General features: G+C 42.3%; 1 protein-coding gene across 2 annotated transcripts in view; it reads right to left on the bottom strand.

Annotated features, from left to right (window-relative positions):
* The window catches only part of LOC110081349 (B2 bradykinin receptor), a 39,761-nt gene extending 19,696 nt beyond the window's left edge, over positions 1–20,065 (bottom strand). The window contains exon 1 of one of the 2 annotated variants that reach the window (XM_020797963.3): positions 19,952–20,065. The gene's annotated coding sequence lies outside the window, so the exon portion shown is untranslated. The remainder of the gene's footprint in view (positions 1–19,951) is intronic. The other variant, XM_020797964.3, reaches the window with a different exon arrangement.
* Positions 20,066–27,509: the final 7,444 nt, after the last annotated feature.

Raw genomic sequence — 27,509 nt, 5'->3', positions numbered from 1 at the left:
TGTATTTAACAATTCCTTCAGGTTTACCCCAAACCTGTCACAAGCGACCCACATTTAGGTGTTGTAAGGTGCCTACAAGGTATCTAGAACTCCCAGAGTAGAGAATTTTCTCCCTTCATTTTTTCATTAGTAATCTGCTTTGAGGGGCATGGGTCTATTAAGATGTTGCTGGCAAATGGAATGATCACCCTTGCTTGAAGGTTGATCTGATGGGCCAGTGGTACCCACTGACCTTTTGAATATCTGTCAGAGACTCACAAGTCAAGACATTGATTATGTATCTGGGAACAATCATCCCTCCAGTAACAAAGGCCATCTGACTGACAAAGCACATTGAAAGAATAAATGTCATGATTAATTGGAATGTAAATACCAACTTCCTTCACAAATTTGTTTGTGGAAAGACACATAAAAATGTACATTTGTTGCTTGAGGGAAACATTGCAAAAACAGAAAATAAGCATTTCACTAAATGTATATTTCAGCCTTCATTTTTCACATTCCATGCTTAATTTCTTACACGTCCTCCACTCAGTTGTTCAGAGCAGATACGTTAGTTTGGTTTGTAGAAGACTGCAGACATATTTCACTATAGGCATACCTGAATGGCAAAGGAATTCACTTACTGAGAAAATATACCCTGACAGGTATGTAAATTTTGCATTTGGCTGTGTGCCATTCAGTATAATAAAGCCATATTATAATATGGAGTTCACCACACATATTTCTCTTCCTTCTGGGAACCAATTCAGGCACGGACTACTACATATCTATATTACACCTCCAGCTTCTGTTGGGAGTTTTAACAACCTCGCATGTTGCCTGTGGTTTGTTTGACTGGGAGCAACCTTTTCTGTGCTGGAGTGACTTTCAATCTATCTAGCATTAACCAATCTTTCCTTTCTGCTTCTGCATTCAAAGAGAGCCCTGCCTCTCTGCTAAGTGTTCCTTTCCCTCCCTTTAGTCTGTTGGAAGCAGTTGTTTTGTTTGCTGTTGATCTATTCACAACTATAAGTTGTGAAATATTCACTCCCAGGGCATTTTATGCTGGGGTGTGTGTGTTAATTTAGAGGGATAAATTGTTATAAGTAAAGCCGGGAATAAGTGGCATGAAGTTTCATGCCTTTACTTGCACATACTGTTACTGATTCAAAATGTCTCCCTGGTCCAGTGCTTATCAGTGAGTAATAAAGACAGTAACTTTCACTGCATGGCGTAGATTTAGTGTAGCATGTGATTTAACCTAGTGTGTCGGCGTGCAAGGAAAACTATGCTGTCAGGTTGATCTCCTTGGTGAGCTGGTATATGGTGAGGGATCACCACATACAGTGATTGTCACTTGGAGGCAATTTTAAGTTGCCTGCCAGCCATCATTTTTTCTTTGTACTAAACAGGCTTCTGTTCTCTTTCTTCAGTTGTGTTCTTAAAAGCTATAAATCTTCTGTTGCTTCCAGGCAAGGTTTTTATTGTGCAGTCAACTCTTACCTCCATCACAGGGGGACCGGCAGAATCCAAATGACACTGGTTGTCATTTGTAAGCCTTCTATGTTTTTTTTACTGCTTCATCTATCTTAAGGTATTATATTTATTTAATTATATCTTTAGTTCATCCCAGTGAGAAAATACTCCCTTACCATTGGAAATATCTGAAACAGAGGGAAGGCCAGAATAGCTGTGCAACGGCCAGAATCCTATTGGATTTTTTCCATCAGGGTAACACCAGAGGCATAGTAGACAGCCCCAGACTAAAAAGGTACACCAGGTATTTCCTATTGCCTGCTAAGAGTCACATGACTGATATGCATTAGGAAGTGACTTCTTAACGTGTGGCAACTTGTTTTATTGTTTATTTAAAATATTTTTATCCTGCCTTTCTCTTCAAAAAGGGCCCAAGGAAGCTTACATCATTGAAAGACAATATTTAAAGCTGAAAGCAATGAATATACAATGGTGGCGTGCATCATTAAAAGAAAATATTTCACACTGAGAGCAATGAGTATAAAAGGACAGCGTAGAGCATTAAAAAAACAATGCTAAAGCTAAACACGATGAATATACAAATATTAAAAAGAAAGAAACAAATATTCTGAGAAATGGTAAACATAAGCAGTATCAAATACACAGTCAAAGCAGTAATGCATAACAATCCCTCTAAAAATCACACTCAGGTAGCCAGTCAATATGGGATGACCTTTGTCACTAAAGTTATGCCACCGGTACAACTAATAGGATTCCAGTCTTTATTGTTATATTAGTAGTTGTAGAAAGGGTTGACTTGCCCCCTCCCATCTTTTTTGGTGCTGCTTTGTTGTTATTTATTACTTTCCCATTCCATAATGATAATATTGAGAAGAGAGTAAAAAATCAGCATTGAAAAACGTGTCGTAGATCGATAGGAATGGACTTTACAGCTTTTGCTGATTTATAGAGATCTGTGACAGGGTCCCGGTGGAAAAACAAATACACATTTTTTCAAACTAAAAATAAGAAACTGCTACTAGACATTCGCCACCTCCATGTCAAAGCACTGGATTGCAGTAAAAACTCATTTTATTGCTTGACATTCTCTCATTTTATTGACAAAACAGATACTGGCATTCTGTCTTTTCACTTTGAAAACAGACACTTGACGGACCTCACAGAAGAAATCCATACAAAGAAATTGTAATATCAATCATGGTAAACCAAAAAATTGCCACACATAACCAATACCTATCCTGCTAACAGAAAACCTAAGAAGAGCCAAGAGGTAAACGAAGAAGCTTGGGAAATTAACTTTAAAATGTAATTGCAGCCCATTTTAGTTCCAGAGAAATCCACAGAGAAATTGACCATACAGTTTTAACAACGGAACTGTTTTTCTGTTTATCAAAAGTAATGGAAATAGCAGCTACTTTTTAAAAATCTGAATGCTTTTGTTCAACAGCATCATATTCCTCCTCTTCCATCTCGTAAGACCACATTCTTGTAGTAATTATCAAATTAACTAAAACACTATGCTACAAAATGAGTGAAGTTATCTGTTTCAACATTGCAGTTATGATTTATTTATTTGGTTGACAGTTCGCCTTTCTCGTAAAACTGGGGCTCAAGGCGGCTCACAACATGATAGAAATAAAATACCTATGAAAACAAAGAGGAATTGCCTTATTAAAACACCATCAAATCTAAAGCTATTTAAAAGGCAACCAAGAAATCTTTTTACATCACTTACTCGTATTTTTCCATGTATAAGACTATACTTTTGTCTAAAATAATTAGACTAAAAATTGAGGATTGTCTTATACATGGAAGTAAGATGAGGAGAGAAAAAAAACAAGTGGAGGCAAAAGCAGGGACCAAAGTGATCCTGCAGGGCTTTGATCCCTGCTTTCTCCTTCACTTGCTAAGCCCCACTTAGATTTCTTAATTTTGAGTTAGAAAAGTGGGGGTGTCTTATACATGGGGGCGTCTTATACACGGAAAAATATGGTATGCTGTGTAGTTACATCTTAACTGCTGGGGAAAGGGAATAAATTACAAGCACTACAAATCTGTTCCAGATCTTATCTCTATAAAAACTCTAGAGCAAATAAACTTGCCCGTGCAGCCCAATCTTCACTTAAAAGTGGACTTTAGTAAATGGAAATTAATGAAAGCCCCCAGGACAGGGCCTCCCATGTTATGGATGCCTGGATGGAAAAGGTCTCTTTCCGGTTTAGGAAGTTTTTGGACATTAAGAGTCAAATTATGTATTTAAGGGGATACACATTTTCTTTCATTAACCCATTTTCCCTCCTACAACAGGATTTTCTCAGAGACCCCTAACTGAGCAACTAAAAAAATTGAAAATTAAACCCCATGTTTGTCTTCCAGCAGCCAATCAAATCACACAGCTGAAAGAAAATGCAGGATGCACTGGTACGGAAAGTCACATGCTATGAAAAGACACCTTTTACAACTTGAGAAATACCTCTTCTAAAAACAAGCAAAATGCATCATCAGATCTGATCCCAAATATTCAAGAATTCAAACCAAAATGAAAATTTCCAATCTTCTCGTTCTGGTTCCACTGGAGGAGAAAGAAAGCTGAAGTGAGGTGAAATTTGCTGTTACAACCATATAGTGGCTTTCATAGTCATTGGACTGAAACGTCCATCATCCTTTACTTCTGGCTAAGATGGTTAGGCCTGATGGGAGCTGTAGCTGAGCAACTGCCAGTTGCCCATCCCTATCTGGAAGCTGAGTCATGGCAACTGGACTAGTTGAAACGTTTTGCTACTTACCCAATTAGGACCTTCAACCAGGATGACTAACAAAACGTTTCATCCAAATAGGAAAGAAGTCCAGTTGCCATGAATCAACTTCCAGACACCTTCAACTGAATGACTGATAATCTTCACAGATATACAGTGGTGCCTCGCTTAGCGATGTTAATCCGTGCAGAAAGAATCGCTGCTAAGCAATAACATCGCTAAGCGATATTAAAAAGCCCATAGAAACGCATTAAAACGTCATTAATGCATTTCTATGGGCTAAAAACTAACCTTTAAGCGAAGATCCTCCATAGGGGCGGCCATTTTTGCTGCCTCTTAAGCGAGGAATCCGTCCCTAAACACAGTGGGCGGCCATTTTGTTTACCCGGCATCCATTTTGGAACAGCTGATGAGTTGCCCGAAAATGGGGTCTTTGCGATAATCGTTTCCCTGCGATCATCGCAAAGCGAAATTTCCCCATAGGGACCATCGCAAAGCGATCGCTTTTGTGATCGCAAAAACATTGTCGCAAAATGATTTCTTCATTAAACGGAGTGATCGCTATGTGAGGCCCCACTGTATTGGCCACCCCTAGTTTTGTATTATACCAGATGGACAGTCAAAGGAGTGCCCAAAAGAACTTCATTGGATGGCATTTCTACATAAGCAACTTCACATGGGAAATGGGACATTTACTAAACACTGTGGTCCTCCCATGCTAAGAGCTCTGAAGAACGGCAATCAGCATCTTGAATTCCACCAAGAAATGAATCAAAAGCCAGCACAGGGAGTTCAGTAACTTAAATGATGTGCTTCTGAAGTCTTACCACGGCCAGATTGAGGCAAGCAGAGGCCCTGAGCTGTGTCAAATTTAGGAGGCCCTCACACAGTGTTTGAAATTTATAATCTGAGGTCTTAAATTGCACCTTTCTTAGCTTGTGCATAAATCCAGCACTCATCTTGACGTATCTCGAAACTCTTGCAGCATCTGATGGTACCGATGATGCAACATACACTACCCTCGTCTGGGAGAGATAAAGAACTAGAGTAGCCCTCTCTGTCATGCAATGGCTCCGATGTCAGCAGAGCAGTGAATGGACTCTGGATATTAGGCTAAACTTCAAAGTAGCCGTCCAGGGTAGTAAACTTCTATTGAGGATAATGCTCTTCCCTTTGATCACGCCTCTGATGTTTGGACTAAAATCCAAAGCAGATCTACTGATTTGACATCAGAGCCACTGGGGGGGCATGGGAAGATTTCCACAAAGAATGTGAGGTCTGTGATTGGATTCAGGCATTCCCTGGAGAATGGCCGCACCCTGTTCACTGCCCTTTCCAGTCCAGAAAGACCGTTGGTTTGCATCTGACATGATCAAAGAAGAATCAGAGCCACCACCCTCTACTACTCTTGTGTGCACCTTTATTACATGCAGACAATGCACGTTGCTTAGAAGAACTGATCTTTTCCTTAATATTGCCTGTTAATTGATGTAAGAAGGCTCCTTATTCATTATTCATAATGTTAAAATATTGGCTTTTAATGATTTTAACCACCGTTGCATACTCATTGTTTTCAACTTTAAACATTGCCTTTCATTGTTGTAAGCCCCTTTTGTCCTTTTCAAGGAGAACGGTAGGGGTGAAAATATTTTAAATAAATAATGTTCAGCTGCACTTACAGGGTGATGTGGTCCACAACTTGAATTTACCCGCTCACTCTCTATTATATGTAGACCAGCTCAGAAACCCTGCCAGAAGATAATGCTGGAGAAGATGTAGTATTGATTTATTCAATATTATCATACAACCAGGTGATTAAAAGTCTGCAGGTTACTACATGCCACCTTTTGCAAATTTGGAGCAACCAACCCAGAAGCCCCCAAGAAAAATAGACGCTTCTGTGCTTCAAATGAGGTTCACCCCCCTTTGTTTTCGCTTTATTTTTTTTTAAAAAGAGCAAAGTAGCTATGATCATGATGGTAAGTGACATCAACTTCCTGTGATGGAAATGCTTTTTGATTTCTTTGTAAGAAGCCGAAGAGTTTTGCCTGTGCCAGGAAAGAAGCAGTAAACTGCACAGAGATGCCACTGGCATTGTTGTACAAGCTTGCCAGGCAAGCATTCCTAAGAGAAATACTCTAGGCAGTAGACTGCTTGTACAGTACAATTATACGGCCATCCAAGTGACCACATAACTTACCTTTCTGACAACATGCCAGAAAAATGTCTCTCTGTGCTGGAGATCTCTGTGAGAGAGGGCAGCTTCTCCTGCTACTTGTTGAGCTTTAGCTTGTCTGCCTGCCCTTTTGCTTCCCCCCACATCACCTATATTCGTTGTTCAGTTTCTCATTCCACAAACAAAAATGGCAGGTTATTTCCAATGTCCATGGTACGGAGGCAGGGTAAATAGCCACAGTGGCCCTGGTTTATTGGGACTTGAAGTATCTGATAGACCAATGTATCTGTACGACACTGGGTTAAGGAAGGCAGGGATAATTCCATAAGCCAAAAGATGTCAATGCCATCTAAATTTGGAGCAACTAAATGTTGCAGAGTTTTGGATTTCTGGTAAAATTCCTTTTCATTATGAAATAAAAGGACAAAGATTGACAGAGAAGAGTAGTTTCAAGTTCCCCACATAGTCCACCCCTTTCTCATTAACTAGTATTTAAGGTCTCAATAACTCACAGTGAGGCATGTGCAGGAAAAAGCATAAAAACTTAATAGATCAAGAACAAATACAACTGCTTCCAACAGACTAAAGAGAGGGAAAGGAACACTCAGCAAAGAGGCAGAGCTCTCTTTGAATTCAGAGGTGGGAAGGTACGATTGGTTAGTGCTGGGTAGATTGACAGTCACTCCAGCACAAAGTCCCTCCCAGTCAAACAAACGGCACACAGCATATGAAGTGAAAATTCCAGCACAGAATTCTACAATACATTGTCTGAGGATCCCAAAACAGTTGCTTCAACAGTTGCGTCTGTCAAGATATGACAGATTATCTTTGGATAAGGCCATACTAGCTCTACTGTAACCAAATAATTGGTCTTACTAGTCAAATGAACATATCATGTTTAAACAGTTTACTTAAGCTGTTTTGTTTAGCATCTGGAGTCATCCTAATTGCTACCATAGGCAGGGAAATTCTCTAATGTGCTGCAGATGATGCCCAGTTGTGGTTCCGGTCTCAGGGCAAACAGGGCAGTCCAAGAGAAATGCTGTGCTTCCCCCAATCTACAGGCAGGGAGACAAACCGCAGGAGGAGAAAGCTTAATTTGTATAGGAGACCTAGGTTTTACAGCCTCAGCACATGGCTGGTGGGCTGAGCACAATGGTGTTTGTATATTTGCTGTGCTTGTGCAATATTGACATGCTGAGAAGCAGGGAATCAGGGTAGAGAACTGGGAAGAAATCTGGAAGGTGGGTCTTTTGTACTTTTTGGAATAAGGCAGAGAGAGATGTGCTAGCTTTGTTGTTGCAGAAACATGCACAGACACAGGTTCACATTATTTTGCAATTGTTACATGAGAGACAATCTCCATTACAAGGACCCTGTGTATCTGACATCACATGGATCCACCAGCGTAGCTTCACATGGCCCTTCGCCCTTTACCCCCACATCAAGTTTTGACCCTGAAATCTCAGGGAATGGGAAGCTGCTGACTTCCCTGCCTTGAAATGGCAGTGGTTTAAGGGTGACTCTTAACTCCTTGGTAAATGAAGACCATGGTTTTCATGAAGCTCAAATACAGTTCAATACCCAGAGCTTGGAAACATTGATTTTTGGACCTCTGCTCCAAGAATTTCAGAGCCATGATGTCTGGCTTTGTTGGGTGTGGGTTACTGAGCTTTGTGCTCCAAGTTCTTATTTTTGCCAACTACTGTATATTCGTCTGAGCCAGAAACAGAGGTCTATAGAAATTTATTTATTTATTTATTTATTTATTTATTTATTTATTTATTTATTTATTTATTAGTTCAATTTTTACTCCACCCATCTAGATCCGGGAATCTACTCTGGGCGGCTTACAGTGTATAAAGATAAAAACAACATTAAAATAACTTTGACCAAAGAGCAAAAATGGATAAAGAAGACAGAATCCAAGATGGAAAAGAAGCTATGTAATGGGATGGGGGAAGAACCAATTCTTCAACTTCTTTTAAAAATTCCCAGCAAGGGTGCCAGTCAAATCTCCAGTTCCAAAGATGAGGGGCCACCGCCGAGAAGGCCCAGTTTCTTGTTCTCTCCTTCTGGGCCTTTCTTGGGGTTAAGCCCCTCAACCTTCCGGTCTGGCTTGATCAAGTGACCTGAGTAGAGGTAGGTGGGGATAGGCGCTCTGTCAGGTATTGAGGCCCTAAACCATTTAGGGCTTTATATGTAGGCATTAATACCTTGAAATCAATGCGGAAACAAATGGGTAACCAGTGTAAGACCACCAGAGTGGGGGAAATATGTTGGTGTCTTTTCACCCTGGTTAATAATCTGGCAGCCGTGTTCTGGACCCTTTGTAGCTTCCGCATCAGTCTCAAAGGCAGCCCCACGTAGAGCACATTGCAGTAGTCTAATCTCGAGACTACAAGCGTATGGACCAGAGTGGTGAGCGACCCAACATCAGGATGGGCAATCTGCCGAAGATGTAAGTGGGCAGAGCAGACCACAGATGCCACCTGGGACTCCATGGTAAGCGGTGGGTCAAGATGGACCCCCAAGCTGTGGACCACACTCTTCTTGGTGAGAGTTACCCGCCAAAAGACAGTTAATAAAATCAGAAACAGTTAATAAAATTAAAATCAAAATGATAAAGTTGCTTAATGTGCATCAAAATACCAGCAAGGGTGAAATAAAAGTCAGTCCTGGGCACCTGCTGGAAAAGGAAGGAATACATGAAAGGAAGCAAGCAGACACATTAGGATCCGGGTGTTATAGGAAGATCAAAATACAGTACCTTTCAGTACGATCAACAAACTCCTAATGTTTACCCCACAGTGTACTAGCTGTTTGTGATGCAAAAGTAAAAACTTAAGAAGAGTCCTGCTAGATCAGAATAAAGGCCTCTTTTGTTTCCGTTAGTGGCCAACCTCATACTTCAGATTGCCTATACTGGAGAGTCAGCAAAACAGCAGGACAGGACATGGGATAGGAAAGACGATAGAAGTCCTAGTGTGTCAAGGTACATTTACAGGTCTGATCAGAATAAAGTATATTAATGAGTAGCCACGATGAACAGATGTGTAGAAACTGAGTCATGATGACTCAGCAGTGCTGACTCCATGCATGATGCAACACATAATGTGATTGGACACAAGCAGATATGTATATGTATATATATGTGAAACTGAACAGTTTATCTATCTTCCTGCTTTGTGATGAATGCTACCTGTTATGCTGCCAGACTGAACTGCTGTAAATATCTTGTAAATACACATTGGTGGAGGAGAAGCTGCTGGTGTGTGCGTGATTTATTCTGGACTACCTCCTGGACTGTTTAATACTCTGCTAAACCTGCTGTTCTTCCACGTTTTTGAGCTAGCATAGTGCTAGCTAACTAAGTTGGAGATGCTGAGAGCTGTGATTGCCTCTTTCATCTCTTAAGAAGAAAGGAAGGATGTATCCTACTAAGAGGGACAGAAGGCAAGTTTGAGAAGGAAGGAAATTATATCAGCAGTCCCAAGAATAGCAAAATAAGGTTGAAGGACAGGTCAGCGCAGGTAAAGAACAGTGCAGGAAACCCGAGGAGGTCCTCTCTCTTTCTCTTCTTCCTATGAAAAGATGTGCATCTTCTTCTTGAGCAAAATTTGAGTTAGACTCAGTGTTCCTCAACACTAGCAAGCAGGATATGAAGAAACCACCCCTCTCTTGCTTCTGTCCCCCAGTTATCTGGAAGCAGTATATAGCCCTGGTGGCTTGTCCCTGTACCATGACAGAACTTGCTGCCTTTTCATGATACCTCTACCTAAGGCACCTGCTTCTCTCTGCCTAGAACTGACCCTGCTTTTGTCCAGCCCACCACCAGAGCCAGCTTGTCTATCTGCCTGTTTAGCCCACCTGGCCTTTCAACTGCTCAACATAACCTGGGTGGAAGACATCAGCAGAGGGCAGGCCATAAAGCAAGGGTGGCATGGCAAACCTAATGTTCTGTGGGTGCAAGAGAAAGCAACTGAAAGTGTGGGTCTTCCCCATGTCTCTTGAATTAGTAATGCATGTGAGACCCAGAACATTTAGTTCTCTGCAGCTCAAAGTGAGTTTCTTCCTGAACATGGCTCTCTGTGTGTTTTCCCCAGCCAGGCATATCATCTTCTCCCAAAACAATGAAGGAAGCATTTCTTGAAGGTTGATGACAGGAGATAAAAAATGGGGGTGGGGGTGGGACAGAAATCCTCCAGGAACTACAGTAGTAGAGGATGTATTTGAATGCATTCTGATTGAATTGTTTATTTGCATTTCATTATTTTTATTGTCTGATCTGTCAAATTGGTATTTTAATTATGCTGCTGTCTGTTTTGTTGCAAACTGCCCAGAGTGGTCCTTGGCCAAATGGGTGGTTTAAAAAAAATAAATGAAACAAAATGAAATGAAATGAACAAATGACCAGGTAGAAAAGATGAGAAAAAGAAAAGGGAACATTTTCAAGTTAAACCTGCCTTATGGCAGAGAACTGAAGCTTGAGGGTGAAAGCAGAACCCGAACATTCATACCCTGTTGTTGCCGAGGTTTCTGGTGGGAGATCACCCGGAGGCCAACACTGACCCATTCATATCAAAAGACAGATATGACTTCTCAGTCCCAGCATGTTCTCCCTTCAGAAATGATCCAAGGCTTTAGCCAGCTGAATCTTTCAGGGGGGGGGAAAATAAAACCAGTAACCCTGCTTACTCTCCACCAATGGAAGGTTGTGATTCTTCTCTCCTTAGTGACCACAAGGAGAAAAGTAGCACTTACTGGTTGACACAAGTGTGAACACTAACAATGGCCTGGGAACGTCTACCTAGAAAAGCTTCAACTCCACAGGGTTCTTTCTGGGTGAGACAGATACAACACAGAAGATCTGTTCTAAAATTGTATTCCTGAGAAATACAATTGAGCTAGGGAGATACAAACAGCCCAGTGAGATTCATTACATCCTAAATGAACTAGGATGGGAGTAACTACGGGGATGACTCCGTGGAAATTTAGTTTGCCGTTTAGTCCACTGCAGGGATGGGTTGTGTGACGTGCCCCTTGCGTGTCTCCAGATTATTTCACTAGCCTGAGGCCCACAATAAGTTCTCCTTTTACACTGCCACAAGTTGATCTCCGTGAACTATATTTAATTAGAAAGATTGAGGTCCATGCTGAGTGTAAAGGTGAACCAAACAGGTTTATTGGTTACAGTTCACATAAACAGGTTCTTCGAAGACTTTAAAGTATTCATTGGCTCTGTAATAACTTGTTTCACACTTAACCCTCTGTAAGTTCCACACGCAAAATACTACAAGGTAGGCTTCAGTAGTATGTGGACCAAGAAGCCCCAGAAGTACAAGCTGGATTTCGAAGGGGCAGAAGAACTAGAGACCAAATTGCTAACATGCACTGGATTATGGAGAAAGCCAGAGAGTTCCAGAAAAATACCTACTTCTGCTTCATTGACTATGCAAAAGCCTTTGACTGTGTGGACCACAGCAAACTATGGCAAGTACTTAAAGAAATGGGAGTGCCTGACCACCTTATCTATCTCCTGAGAAATCTATATTTGGGACAGGAAACAACAGTTAGAATTGGACATGGACCAACTGATTGGTTCAAAATTGGGAAAGGAGTATGACAAGGCTGTGTATTGTCTCCCTGCTTATTTAACTTATATGCAGAATACATCGTGTGAAAGGCAGGACTGCATGAATCTCAAGCTGGAATTAACTGCTGGAAGAAATATCAACAACCTCCGATATGCAGATGATACCACTCTGATGGCAGAAAGTGAGGAGGAATTAAAGAACCTCTTAATGAGTGTAAAAGAGAAGAGTGCCTAAAACTGTCTGAAGCTCAACATCAAAAAAATAAGTTCATGGCCACTGGTCCCATCACCTCCTGGCAAATAGAAAGGGAAGATATGGAGGCAGTAACAGATTTTATTTTCTTGGGTTCCATGATCACTGCAGATGGAGACAGCAGCCACAAAATTAAAAGACGCCTACTTCTTGGAAGGAAAGCAATGACAAACCTAGACAGCATCTTAAAAAGCAGAGACATCACCTTGCCAACAAAAGTCTGCATAGTCAAAGTTATGGTTTTTCCTGTAGTGATGTATGGAAGTGAGAGCTGAACCATAAAGAAGACTGACTGCTGAAAAATTGATGCTTTTGTATTGTGGTGCTGGAGGAGACTCTTAAGAGTCCCCTGGATTGCCAGGAGAACAAACCTATCCATTTTGAAGGAAATCAACCCTGAGTGCTCACTGGAAGGACAGATCCTGAAGCTGAGGCTCCAATACTTTGGCCATCCCATGAGAAGACTCCCTGGAAAAGACCCTGATTTTGGGAAAGTGTGAGGGCAAGAGGAGAAGGAGACGATAGAGGACAAGATGGTTGGACAGGGTCACCAAAGCTACCATCATGAATCTGACCAACCTCCAGGAGGCAGTGGAAGACAGGGGGGCCTGGTGTGCTCTGATCCATTGGGTCATGAATAGTTGGACAAGACTTAATGGCTAAACAACAACAACAAAGTTCCACACTCTTAACTGTCTCCCTTAACTCCTGACTGTCTAACTCTCCTGACTAACTTTTCACTTCAGACTCTCATCTCTGACTGAAACTGCCTAACTCACAAAAACTCTTCTTCTCGGACTCACCCCTCCCTTCTAGTTTCTCTGGCTCCATCTCCCAAAAGATCCCATTGGTACATGCAAATAACCTCATACATGAGCCAAAGCAGGGTGATCGCCATAGGTTGGTTCACTTTTTTTCTGCCATTATATCTTGGCTAGAGTGAATCAACTAGCCAAGTGTTCCTACCCATGTCTTTCTGGGCTACTGTATTTTAGGGCTGGGTAGGATCACTCCATTTTGTTTCATTTCCAGTGAATGCAATTGTTGGATCAAACCAAATCACATCAGGAAACTGAAGCTTTTTCAATTTCCCTGTACCATTAACGGTTTAAACAGACAACTTAACTCTTAGCGATATGGGGTAATCGACAGAAAGAAATGGCTTGCCATGACTGTCCTCTCCATACCATGCTAACTCTTGCCCTTTGGGGCAACTTCCTCATTCTACCTGATAGGGCTGTCAGTCTTCAAAGCATTTACAGCTCATTTCATGAGATGGCAGCACAATCCACAGGCATCATTTGTCCCCAATTTAAAAGAGGATAAAAAGCCATAAGCTAGGATCACTAACTCTGTATTTATCCATGTCATACATGCAGTTTGTACCATTTGTTTTGCCTTTTGAGCTGAGTGGATCAAAGGAGGATCAGACCATAGGAAACTGTCTGACACCAACTATTGGACCATCATCTTATTCTGAGGGTGGATACAATATATAGGAAAGCCCTTCCCCTTCAGTTGTTCTGAAGAATTCTCACACTCTCCATAATCACTTCCATTGTTCTCCCACTTGTAAAAAGTGACAGTCTGAAAAAGAGATCCTCTACTCTCTTTGAACACAGCGCGCTCAAGCTGGAACCCTGGAAAATCAGATGTTCTGATTTTCAGGTGGACTGCATCCACAAAGAGCAGAAGTGCCTCATTTCGGACAGTTGCCGTGCCATGTGCAGGAGGTAAGAAAACAGAGAACTAGGAGTGTCCTCCTCCTTGCATGAAATAAAACTCACAAGGATTTAGATGTCTAAGAGCTCCTTGAATAACATTAGCTCTCAGCAATGATTTTTCCCATCCCATTCCTTATCTGATCTTTTTTTAACAAGAAACATCCAGGATCTCACCTGAGATCTGCTGTATCTAAAGCATTTGTTGTCATCCCACCAGTGAGCTACAGCCCATCTGAATAAGTCTACCTTGGGTCTCCAGATGTTCTTGGGCAGCAACTCCCAGAGGCCTTCACCACTAGCTCTGCTGGTTTCTAGGAGTTGCAGTCCAAGAACATCTGGTTTACCCAAGGTTGGGAACCACTAATCTATAAAATTCCAAGTCTGGTGTTGACATACCTAGTGCTCCCGGTGATCGTGTGGAAGAAAAAAAACATTACATCTGGCAGCCATTAGCTGTAGAAGTAGAGTATATGAAATGTAAACATATGTTGAAGGAGGACTTGGAGAATTAGGGAGTTGAAGGAAAGCACAAAAACTAGAAATAATTGGTTGTCTAAGGAATTGTAACTCTAAAGAGAGAAGTCTGGGTTTTTTCTTTAAATAAGCTAACTGTGCATACATTAACAAATGGGTATAAAAATACCTTATACTCTGTATTGCTTATGAATGTTTCGAGCACTTCTATTTCTTTCCCATCTGCTTATTTCTTTAACTAAACAACCTATCTTACACCTTATTTGGAGATTTCTTCCACAGTCACTGCACATAAATCTGCCCCTACGGTACCATAACCCAACATTGGTCTTTCCTCCATCTCAGTACTGCTTAAATGCACCATAACGATAGTCACTTTCACTATTAATATGGCTCACCAGCCATGCGCTATGCCCCGCACAGAGCACAGACGTTTTTCCTTCCTGGTGGGCTAACAGTTGGGAACTGTATGAAAGAAGGTCACACCACAACTCGCAGGAAGTTGCTGTCTCTCGCCAAGTCAACAGCACCACTCCAACTGATCAACCAATGGAACTGAACAAGCCAAAGCTGATATACTTTTCCAAGCTGGTTCTCTCCAGATGTGTTCAACTACAACTCCCGTTGTAGCTTCTGAAAGGCATAATTCAACGTATCTGGACGGCACCAGCTTAGGAAAGAGTTACATTATGTCATTATGGAGACTTCATCCATGAGGTCAACTATTTTATACCACATTTCCCAGCATCTTTTGACCTAAATCCAATCTCTGTTACAGTAGGGCCCACTGAATAAATGATGCTTGCATGAACATTGGCTAAGCAGAACACAAGGAACTGTTAATCCAATGATGATAGAAATCCAAATGAGAGACAGGTCTCAGGATTCCATGGTAATCACCCTCTAGTCTTCTCATTGATAGTTGGAGCTGGTACAGATCGAATGAGCTACTGGAGTTTGGATTCTAAAATCTTGCTCCTGGAGAAGGCCGTGTGCCAAAACACATCAAGCATTTCAAAATAAGCATAAAGATCATCTACATCTTTTATACATTCCGAGACCTGTCTCTCATTTGGATTTGTGTCACAAACATTGACAAACCATCCAGCAATTATTAAACAGATTCATTCTGTTAGGAACTAGCATCTTGATTTAGTTATGTGTTACTGGGATACTAAGGCCAGCCAGCATCCAGTACACTGGACATATATCCCCCATGATTTCCATCAAGCAAAACACTCCATGACTGACATCTTGTTGACAGAGCTGCACTGCACTATGAGGATGTCGTCAGGCACAGCTGTTTGGGGGCAATAAAAAGCTTCATAGATTCCCCCTCTATGTTTCAGGGATCCCTAGGAATCCCCTTCATCCTGGGCAACCTTTGGGAGTGGCAGATAAGGAGGGGGAATGATTTAAAGCCAGAAAACAGCCACCACCAATCTCAGTGACAGGACAGGGACCAGTGGCCACACTTTTTAGGCTTTAACTCATTTCCCATCCCATTTCATCATTTCTAAAGTCAGGACAAAGGAGGTCATAGGGATCCTGAAAACCTGGAGGGGCTCCAGGAAGCTTTTTATTGTCCTGAAGTGGCCACAGCTAATGATATCATCCTTGATGCATGGCAGAAAGCTGTGCAATGGGGTTTCAGTCAATATGTTCTAAAGCAGTGGTCCCCAACCTTTTCCGAACCATGGACCAGTTGGGGTGTCTGTGCATGGGTGGGGCACCCGTGCACTCGTGCGAGTGGGCAGGGCACACATGTGAATGAGTGGGATGCATGTGTGAGTGGGCGGGATGTGCATGTCAGTAGGCGGGGCACCAGTGTGCACATGTGTGGGTGGGTGGGGCACACACACAGGGGTAAGCGGGGCACCTGTGCATGCGTAGGAGCCCCCGTGTGTGCATGCATGTGGGGGCATACATGTGGGGGAGATCTGTCTCCACGGCCCAGTCCTGCCAAGGCCACAGCCCAACTGGGAGTTGGGGACCCTGGTTCAAAAGTACTCAAGAGTGAATGTACTATGAAATAACAGAAACAGAAGCTTCCAAGGGGGCCTCGGAAATGACTTTAGTCCACATTTTTAAAAAACATGTGGTGATCTGTTTTTGGAGCAACCCCAAGAAGATAACAGTTGTTACCAAATTTTGTTACTGGTTGTGAAGGGGCCCCCATAACAGTTCAAGCTTCAGGGCCACAAAACCACAGGTCTGCCAGTAAAAGTACTGCATATGTTTTACCTTCTTTTTAAGCCATCTCTTTCATTCCACACAAACCTTTGGTGGAGTACATGACACCTCTTGTGTTCTACATTAAAACTATCTAGTTCCAAGTTTTAAGGATTTCCTTCCCGTAGCTTATAGCCTTTTAAATATTATCGGATGAGCCACTCCGAAACAAGCCAAGGATGTGACAAGGCACAAAAAAAATGCACAGACATGTTTAAGTGGTGTGCACTGTGCACCAACATTATGCTCACAAACTATAATCGTGCTCTGACCCCACCCCATCCCAAATCCTACAGAAATCCTTCCTTCACTCTGAAATCCTGGAAAACCACTGCCCTTTGCCACAAACAATACCATCTAGGCAGACGCTGTTTCTAACTGCAAAACCACATTTTTGGCCTGAGGCCAGGAACATGTATACAGGATCAGGCCCGTCCTATAATTTTAGTCTCTGTTCATACGTGAGCTATTTAATCTTCTAGTTGAGACCATCTTTCTATTGTCAAAATCGCAAAGCTTTTACCATTATGTCTCTCAAGCAGACAAAGCTGCAAGCAGTACAAAAGCAATTTATTTATTCTTGCAGATTCCCCCAGGAAAAGAATGCTTTTATGCAGGAGTCCTTCCACCCACTCCAGTACTTGGTTCTTTACAACTTAATACAGATTTGCTACTTATTGGGAGTAAGGAACTTTCAATCACTAGGTCCTTTTTCCTTTCTATTAGTCAGCTTGTTTGTTCTTGATTTCCAGCAATAACTTACTTGCTCATTTGCTAAACCGAATAGCCCTTTCAAATCAGTATCATATTCTGGGTAATAAAATACCTACATTTTATGTAGATACTTGTATGACTTCAAATTGGCTGTTGCTGATTCAAAAAGACTGTGGTCTGGAATAGCCATTAAATTGCTCTAATCAGTGCTTCCTTCCTAGAAATATTTTCCCAATCCCTCCTCATGTTCGATGTCATCATTGCTGCTGGTAATATCTTGCACTCTAACCCTATAAAAGCCTGTAATACCATTAATGGACCACTAAAATATTAAACATAGGTAGCCTTTCAAGTCTACCAGGACCCCCTCCTCACGCTGTCTGTCGCTGAGTTTTGAAGGGAGGAAAAATGAAACATAAAGACACCGCATTGACATTTTATAATTAAGACTAGAAATGGCATAGGTGATCATCAGTAAGGGAACATTAGGAATATAACTACATGATATACTGTATTTTTCCATGTATAAGATGATACTTTTGTCTAAAATATTTAGACTAAAAATTGAGTGTCGTCTTATACACAGACGTAAGCCGAGAAGAGGACAAAACAGCGCATACCTTGTCTCTGCAAACAGGCTTCCTTCAATCATGAGGCTTAGCTTCCTAGAGTTAGGATCCTGCAGTGCTTTGATCCCTTTCCCCCTTCACTTGCTAAGCCCCATGGGGCTGAACATGGAGAGGGAAAGCAGGGATCAAAGCAATCATACAGCTGTGGGATTGCTTTGATTCCTTTCCCCTCCTTTTGCTAAGCCAAAGAAAGACAGCAGGAATCATAATGATCCTGCAGTGCTTTGATCTCTTCCCCCCCTCTTGCTAATCCCTGTGAGGCTTAGCAAGAAGGGGGAAAGCAGGGATCAAAGCAATTCGAATACACCTCCTTGGAGGTGGAGTCTATAGGCAGTTCCCAAGTTCAACAGGGACTCGTAATGTCTGAGCGTTCTGAACCAAGAGGCTTAATAATCAATGTTAAGATTTCTTAATTTGGGGTTAGAAAAGGGGGGTGTCCTTATACATGGGGATGTCTTATACATGGAAAAATATGGTAGTTACTGCATCCTGATAACATGACTGCAACCTGTGAAACTCTGGGGTTTGTCGCTTACTTAAGGTATATAGAACTCTATACAAGAGATTGTGCTAGTGTTCTGTCCTAAATACAGCTCTCTAGCATAGATATCTAAATATTTCCTTAGAGTACAGAAGAATGTTTTAAGATGGTTTACAAGAAAGTTTACAGTGGCATCCAGCTGCTATAACTGTGCCGTGTACACACAGTCTAGCAGGAGTGATAAAGTAGGAAGATAGCTTACAGAATAATTGATGTCTTTGATATCAGCAACATTCTGGCCTTATAAGATGCTGGATACCTCAGTGGCTTAGGTTTCTGGCTGCGGGGCCAGATGTTGGTTCCCAGATCTGCTTTCTATGGACAGAAGCATTCCTTCGGGCAATGAGCTCCTGCCCTATTCAGTAGGATGTCCTCATCCTACCTGTAGCATTTTTACGGGGCTGGAGGGACTGTTGTAGAGAAAGCAGCTTGGGCTAAAATCTGGATCCAAGCTGTTGTCTCTAACTTGAAGGAAATCTGCAACATCTTATGGACCACAATTGACATCACTAGCCCACCATTTTATTTGTTACTCTTGGCAGTGTGAAAATGTATGGCTTTGAAAATCTTTAGTTACGCAACAGAAAAGGTTCAGGGTCATACAGAGTAGAATTACTTTCATGTCTCCTCACAGTAGACCACCCTTTATTGCTAGTTCTCATTAGCTAGCCCTTACTGTCTCAATAAATTCCTCAGAGACACTGGTAAGAGAAAGAAGAGAAAGTTCAATTTACTCACAGCTCTGAATACATAAATAAACAGCATATTGTAGAAAAAATAATCGCTGGTTACACAAACAGGGCTCAACTGAGTAACTAACTGCATGACTGACTCAATACATGACTGACTGAACACAAACTCCTGACTGAAAAATAGCGGGAACAGAGAAGCATGGCTCTCTTCAAAATCTGAGGCGGAAAGGAGGAAACAATTGGCTACTACTACTGGATTGACTGATAGATATTCCAGCCCAGACAGGTCCCTCCCTGCCAAAACCTCTGAAAGGCTGTTTTAATTCCAACAGTAATGTCCGCTGCTGTCCTTCAGATCAACCGTACAATGGACAATGTTGATTCAGAAGTGTGTCTAGGATTGTGGCTCAGACGCTAATGCTACTGATGTTCCTATAACCTGCTGGGTTATTGCCACTCCCCCACTTCCAGCTGTGCACATCTGTCCTTTCTCCCAGTGGCAAAAGAAAACTGTCTGGTCCTTCTCTCCATGTATGTACATAGGCAAGCTCAATCGGAACAGCTTTCACCCATCAAAACTACATTGCAGTGCAAAGAGTTGGATTAAAAAGATAAGATGACTAAAGACCACTTCCAGGGACCCTCTGCTGCTAGCAATCACTGAAAAAGAAGCAGTGGTACCTACCTTTCTGCAGGGAACACGTGAACTGATTTCAGCAGTTCAGGAGACACCCAGAGCTTGTCCCTGCCTGAGTGAGTGTGTGATTCACCTTTGCTTTCTTGTTATTTTTTCTGGAGAGGAGAAACTCCTCCCACTCTTGACGAGGCCGTTAAAGGCGTCCACACCCATCTCCTTTAAAGTTTCCTAAGTAGCTGCTGTCAGCAGGATGAGGTTACCAGCAATTGATTAACTGCTATGAATAACAGAGAAATCACTCATATGATCCGAGAAAGAACGATCACAGTGGCTGTGGCATGTGCTGTAAAATTTTTTTGGATTAAGCTGCATTGGCTGAAGTTTCTTTTTCCCAACAGAATCATTCCTTTCTGTTTTTAGTGATGTATTTACACAAGCTGTCTTCGACTTGATACGCAATGAACATGATCTTTTCTTTCCTGTCTATTTTTTTGTTGCTGTTGCTTAAAGGTAAGTTGAAAAGAAAACTTTCCCCTTTTTATTCTGCCCACGCCTCCATAGAAAATTTGTCTCTTTCCTTTTGCAAATCCCACCTAAGTCCTCTTGAAACCAAAAGCAGAATCTGTGTTATGTCTAATAATTATTATCTGCCATCACATTGATCCTTCCCAAGATTTCCTTGGTGTAAAGTGCCCAAGGATGTGGTGGCCCCAGGGACGTGGTGGTGCTGCGGGCTAAACCACAGAAGCCTGTGCTGCAGGGTCAGAAGACCAAGCAGTCGTAGGATTGAATCCACATGACAGAGTGAGCGCCCGTCGCTTGTCCCAGCTCCCGCCAACCTAGCGGTTCGAAAGCATGCAAATGCAAGTAGATAAATAGGGACCACCTCGGTGGGAAGGTAACAGCGTTCCGCGTCTAAGTCGCACTGGCCATGTGACCACGGAAGATTGTCTTTGAACAAACGCTGGCTCTGTGACTTGGAAACGGGGATGAGCACCGCCCCCTAGAGTCGAACATGACTGGACAAAAATTGTCAAGGGGAACCTTTACCTTTACCTTTAAAGTGCTCAGATATCGCCAATGTGGTGTTGTGGACAGAGTGATGGACCAACACTCCAGAGACTTGGTTTCAAATTCTGGCTCAGACATGGAAATGGTGTGTGTGTGTGTGTGTAACTAGTAAAACCACTCCTTAAATATCTGTGAAGCTTCTCAGTCATCCAGGTGAGGTTATTTGGAAGCTGAGTCATGGCAACAGGGGTTCTTTCTTATTGGGTTGAAATGTTTTGCTACTCATCCAAGTAGCTTCTTCAGTCTGAGGAGAGTCGGTAGGCGACCCCTGATATATCCTCTATGTTGGTTTTACTTGTCTGAATAGGCTCCTTAGATGGACAAAGGATGGGTGGTGGTGGTCAATGAAAATCCCACTTCTGCAGTGCTTCTCCACCCATTGTCATGGGTCGTCAACAGTCATTAACAGTGGTCTTTCTGGTGAGTGTGGTCCCAATCTTTCTGGCAATAGATGAAAGGGCAGCATGATAAATAGGAGACAGATTGTATCTAAGGCAGGGGTCTCAAACTCAATTTACCCGGGGGCCCGCTGGAGGCAGAGTCTGGGTGAGGCCGAGCCGCATCCGATTTTCTGCCAAGTGGAGCAAGAGCCCGAGGAAGCCGCCCAGGAGTTCCTTTAGCCTGGCTGGGGTCCGAGAAAGAGGAAGAGGAGGAGCGCGCAAGCCCTCGTCGTTGGCCACGATACCCTCTGGCTCCTTCTTCACTACCACCACCACCAGCAGGACGAAAAAGCGGAGAAGGGAGGGAGCGCCAGCAACCGCCTAGCCGGGGGGGGGGAGGGCACAACATAAAATTAAAAATCCCTCACAGAATCGTCTTGCCAAAGGAGAAAAGCCCCCACTGGTACCCGCCAAATTAAACAGAACAGGGTGGGCCCCCCACAGGCGCAGGTGCATGCACAAAAACACACGCACACACATGGAGGTCCAGCAACCTTCCTCTGAGGGCCCCCTCAAAAAAGCACTCCTCAGCAGCAGCTATCCCCACCACGACAGAGGAGCAAACTGCGAGGCGAGCCCAGGCAGCCTCCAGAGCTGAGGCAGCTGAAGCAGGATGAATAGGAGGAGGAGAAGGAAGCACTGTCAGGTGCTGAGGCGGCTGCTGGCCGGGCTGGTGCTGGGGGTGCCGAGGGAGAAAGAGAGCCAGAGAGCCACTTCTCTGGAAGAGGCTGCTGTGGCTGCTGTTGGCGGGCCGGCTGGCAGGCTGCAGTTCCGGATGGAGGGTGGAAGAGGCGCTGTGTTGGGAGAGAACTAGCGAGCAAGGCGAGGCTTTTTTTGACTCTTGACAGCAGAGGACATGTGGGTGCTTCAAGGGGGGCAGGCAAAGCAGGGGCTGCAAACTATCATTCGGCAGGCTGCAAATGACCCCCGGGCCGCATGTTTGAGACCCCTGATCTAAGGCCTCCACTCCTGTTGAGTGAGGGATTTTCTGTATGCACATGTATGGCCTCCCTGACCCCTCTCAAACCACCATACAGGTAGGCCATACATACCTTGAAAGGGTCATTATAAGTCGGTTCTGACTTGATCCCTCATAATGCATAATAGATTCAGAAGAGGTTTAGCAATTCCTCCTTTTAGTGGCATTCTGGGACTTTGCAGTTTGGCCAAGGCAGCAGAGGTAGCAGGGCACTTAATCCCATCAGCTACACAAACTTGTGGGCATCTCATGAGAGGAATAATGAAAATCCGAAATCCCAGCCCCTCCAAGCTATACCAGCATTATTGTGAATGAATGTTCACAGGTGATTTTTTTTAAACAGGGAGGTGCATAACTTTTCACTTCCCTCCTCCATGTGTACCTTCAATTCACTTCCACACAGGATACGACATTTTACTTCTGCACCATAATGATTTGTTGCAGAATACAGTAAAACCTCTACTTAAGAACTTTTGGAATGGTGTTCTTAAGTTGAAACGTTATTAAGTTGAAGCAAAATTTCCCATAGGAATGGACTGAAAACCAATTAATCCATTCTGGCTGTTTTTTTGTTATGTAGAGGTGCGTTCGTACATTGAAGCATTAGTTCCCATAGGAACTAATGCAAAGCTGGTTAATACGTACTCTACCACTAGGGGGAGAATTTTTTTTTAACCTAAGATGACCTAAGGTTAAAAAAAGAGCAGGAAAGGGTTTTTTTTCCTGTTCTTATCTTGGATTTCTGTTCTCAAGTAGAAGCAAAATTTAGCAAATGGAGCGGTTCTTAAGTTGGATTGTTCTTAAGTAGAGACGTTCTTAAGTAGAGACCCCACTGTACACACAAAAGTAGACCTTTAATATTGATCCTATAGACGCAGGGCAGTATCGCAGCATTGTCATCCCTATTGTTTTAAACAAGTTTCCAAATACTTGCCATCATCCTCATTTTATCAATATATTATTATTGATACACTTCTGCGTAAGAGGACCTAAGGCAGCTTACAATAATAAAACAAATAATGGCTGAAATCCTCCTGCTAAGTGTAGTAAGTCACACTAGAGTTGGTCCATTGAATCAGTGGTGATTTGCTGACTCAACTGTAAGTAAGTTCAGTTGATTTAAATAAGCCTACTCTATTTGTGATTTAATTTAGCATAATAGATATGTTCAATCATAAGTGCTTTCACCAATCAAGACTGCATTGCGGTGCAAAGAGTAGATTTAAAAGGACAGCTAGAATAAGCCTGTTTGATTCAATGGGCCTACATAGTAAGTAGTGACTTACTACTTTAAGCAATAGGATTTCAGCTATTCTTACATAGACTGTACACACACACACACACACACACACACACACACACACACACACACACACACACACACATCTAGATGGAAAAAAATGGTCTCAGCAAACCTACCAAGTTCTCTTGGGATACTTTTTTGACCGGGCCATCATAATTATGGTATTGGGACTCACAGAAGCCCGATATTATTGTACAATTACACATGTTGCAGAGAAACAGGATATGCCCTGGTACTCCATAAAGCCCTATCTAAAGCTTCCACAAAAGGATTTATCCTTTATGAGCCTAAGATCATCAGGAGAGGTGCCACCACCTGGTCCATTTCATGGGTACACGGGAGAGGGCCTTCTCGGGACTTTGGAACTCCCTCCCACAGGAGGCCAGACTGGCCCCATCTTTGCTGTCCTCCTTCAAGCAGGCAAAGATCTTTCTATTCAGGGAAGCTTTCCCTTAATGACTGGCTGCCTGAGTGTGATCTTTAAATGGATGGTAGTGCCTTACTGCTTTTTTGGTGTTGCTTTTGTTTACTGTATTTTAGTGTGTTATCTGTTTCATCCTTGTTGTGTGTTTGTTTGTTATATAATTTTTAAAAAATCATTTAATAAAAATAAGAAAGAAAGGAAATGTTAGTCATACTGTCATATTATGCAAAGTTGCGGGGTGGATCTTCTGAAAGGCTTTGGTGGAGGAACCTCTCCCCCTCCAGATATTGGATGTCCTATCATACTTGATTGCTGGCTGTGGTGCTTGGGCCTCCTGGTAGCTGGAGTCCATCAACATAATAAATAAATTTTGTGCGGGGTGTTGTTGTTGTTTTAGTTATGGGTAAGATCCGTCTGGTTCCAGCATATGTGATCACTGGAACTGAACCAAAGCAGATGGGCTTGTGGCTTTTGATTTCCCAATATCGTTAAGGTGGCTTAAGCAGAGTTTATTGGGATACTGAAAGCAACAATTGAAAACTTCCTGTGCTCCTCTGTAGAGAGTGAGAGTGAGAAATCAAAGGTGGTTTATTTATTTATTTGATTTATACCCCACCCATCTGGCCTAAAAGGCCACTCTAGGTGGCTGTTTGTTGTTTTTAAAAGACTATTTAGAATAGTGCTGATGTGCTATATCTTTTAGAAAAAACCCCTAAAAGTTGAAAGCTTCTTCCTGGAAGAAGGAAGAGGCAGGAAGGACAAGGAAGGGATTTTTTTTTCTTTTCTTTTTTTTCTTTCGTTTTTGAAAAGATGGGCCAAATGGCGTTGATTGAGGTGAAGTGTGGTTTCCTGACCCCAAACCACCCAATCCTTGCATGTGGATCACATCAGTAACCTCCATTCAACGTTAAGCAACCCTATTTAACCTCAACCCAATCTGGCCATCTAGCCAAGCCCTATATTGTGCTTGCTTCTTTTTCTTTCAGTCTTACGTTTTTCTGCCTTTGCTTCTTTTCCCTGTGAGTTGTAATAATAAATAATTGCTGGTCTGGAAGCAGCCTCTTCTGTTCTGCTGTTTTTACACGTTCTGTACAAGTAACCAAAAATCAACCGGCAAACAACATTCTGACAGGGAAGTACACTCCAAGCAGATGATAAAGAAAAAAATAATTACATTCACTGAATCAAGACAGTGGCTTCAAGTTCTTCTATGGGGCTGGGAAAAGTGTTAAGCATTTTTTTTCCTGTTATGAAAAAACCCACATAGGAAACGAATGTTGCTAAATGCTGCCCTGAACTTTCCATTTTCCCTGCAAGTGTCATAAAACTTTTTTTTTCTTTTTTAACAAGCATGTAGATGACCGAGGAATACAAACAGCTTGGAAATACCACCCTGTCTTGTTTTGATTTAATTACGTAAAAGGTTTTGTGGAACTGAAACATCACAAATGACTGTGTTTGGTCCTGATACATCTTCAGCAGCCAGAGGCTCTCATCCAATTATATGCTGGCACAGCAGAGAGGTTAAAAGTTGTCTTGAAGGAAGAAGGAATCAGCATGAGAGTGGAAAAGGGGAAAACTTCATCCAGCTCCTACACTCCCTCCCACACACCTAAAAGTTGTAATGGCTAAAGCTTAGTGGGGACTTTGGTTCATTAAGTTTTGAGTAGGAATGCACAATTCTTCAGGTTTGAGATGGAAAGAATTTGAGAGAAACTCAAAAACTGAATGCAGGGAAATTGTTGTTGGTATGTGCTGTCAAGCCACCTCTGACTTATAGCTATTGTATGAATGAATGACCCCCAATAGGCTTTTGTCAACAGCTCTGCTAAGCTTTCGTGACTCAAGGCTCTGGCTTCCTTTATTGAGTTGACCCATCACATGTTTGGTCTCTTTTCCGGTTGCATTCAGCCTTTCCTAGAATTATGGGTTAGTTTTAGAAAGTTTGGATTTAAAGACCTGTGAATTCAGTCACAACAGGAAGTAATTGGAGTTACTTCCATTTTTTTCCCTTCTTCTTCTTGATGGGCAGGTACAATCAGAGCGTAGAAAAATCTCTTTTTGCGTGAGAACTCCTAGAATCTCCAAAATAGACTGGGAGATTCTGAGACCTGTCATCTCAGAAGGTAATTTTTCAAGCTTTGGTTTGAAAGTGAGCCTCATCATGCCAGGCATACTGAGTCTGGCCAGTTCAGGTGGGGGAGAATTTTGTTTCAGTTCATTGTCAATAACAAATTCCCGAAATTCCCAAATATATTCCTAGCTATGATAAAAAAAATATTTTGAGCTTAGCATATCTGAATGCGTAAGGAAGAAGAATACGTCGGGTTTTTCTGCCCCTAGCAATTAGTGCTTTATGTAGAAATCTCTGTATTACATGTATGCAGATTTAAGTTTTAGGATTACGGTTCCTTACCAGGTCTGCACAGCATGTTGGAACGGAAAAAGGAATCCTGCATGCAAGGTCTTTTGCTAATCCAGTTCCTCATCGAGGAGCTTCCACATTGTGCTTCCACCTAACCAGATGTCCATCTTATGTAGAAAGGGTGGAAGGAAGACTCTCCGTTCTGAATGGATGTTCAGCTGTGCCAAAGAAGCTGAGGGATTTAAAATTTTAAGCAACCTGAAATCAAACATTTAGTATTTATGTGAATGGGTTGACTAGTTTCCATTTAATAGTTGTATATACTGGTTCAATCTGACCTCATAAACAGTCTTGTTCAGTCTGATTATGAAGGTGCAGTCTACAGTGCAAGTTAGAATTGCCCTACCCTGTCTACCAAATGGGAATGAACATATTATATGATAAAGTGAAGCTCCCCTTCTAATGTGCTAACTCTTGTGACAAACCCAGACCTACTGGGATATGCCCCACTTTCACTAAGCTGCCACCAACCATTCCCTATAAGAAGTCACACAGACCAGGGATGGATTTTTAACAAATAAAGGAATAAGGTTTATTTAAAACAACACACAGGGAAAATAAAATGATCAGGTGAATAAGATACAGTAACGTGGCTTAGTCTCAATCATGCATACACACAGTTTGGTTCACACAGAACACTTAACTTGAAGCACAGACCCTGAACCTATCAGTTCTGGCTAACCATACAGACACCTGAACCTATCAGGTTGGTACTGACTGACACACAGTAGTACCCTGTCTGACACACAGACTCCCACTCAAGCTTCTTCTCTCAGCTTTTCCTCCAGCTTCTCCTTAGCTTCTAAACTTCTCCACACAAACTCCACATATATATACAGTACAGCCCCTCCTCCTGATGTCCCGCCTTCCACTCCCCATAGGATGGAACTTTCCCTCCAAACCCATGACAGACAGGTAACATCAGTGCTGTATGTAACACCTCCCCTCTTTATAAGTTGTTTTG

Source organism: Pogona vitticeps, chromosome 1 (assembly GCF_051106095.1).
Source record: "Pogona vitticeps strain Pit_001003342236 chromosome 1, PviZW2.1, whole genome shotgun sequence".
NCBI lineage: Eukaryota > Metazoa > Chordata > Lepidosauria > Squamata > Agamidae > Pogona > Pogona vitticeps.
Note: the sequence above shows the minus strand (reverse complement) of the source record. Positions and strands in the feature narration are given on the sequence as shown.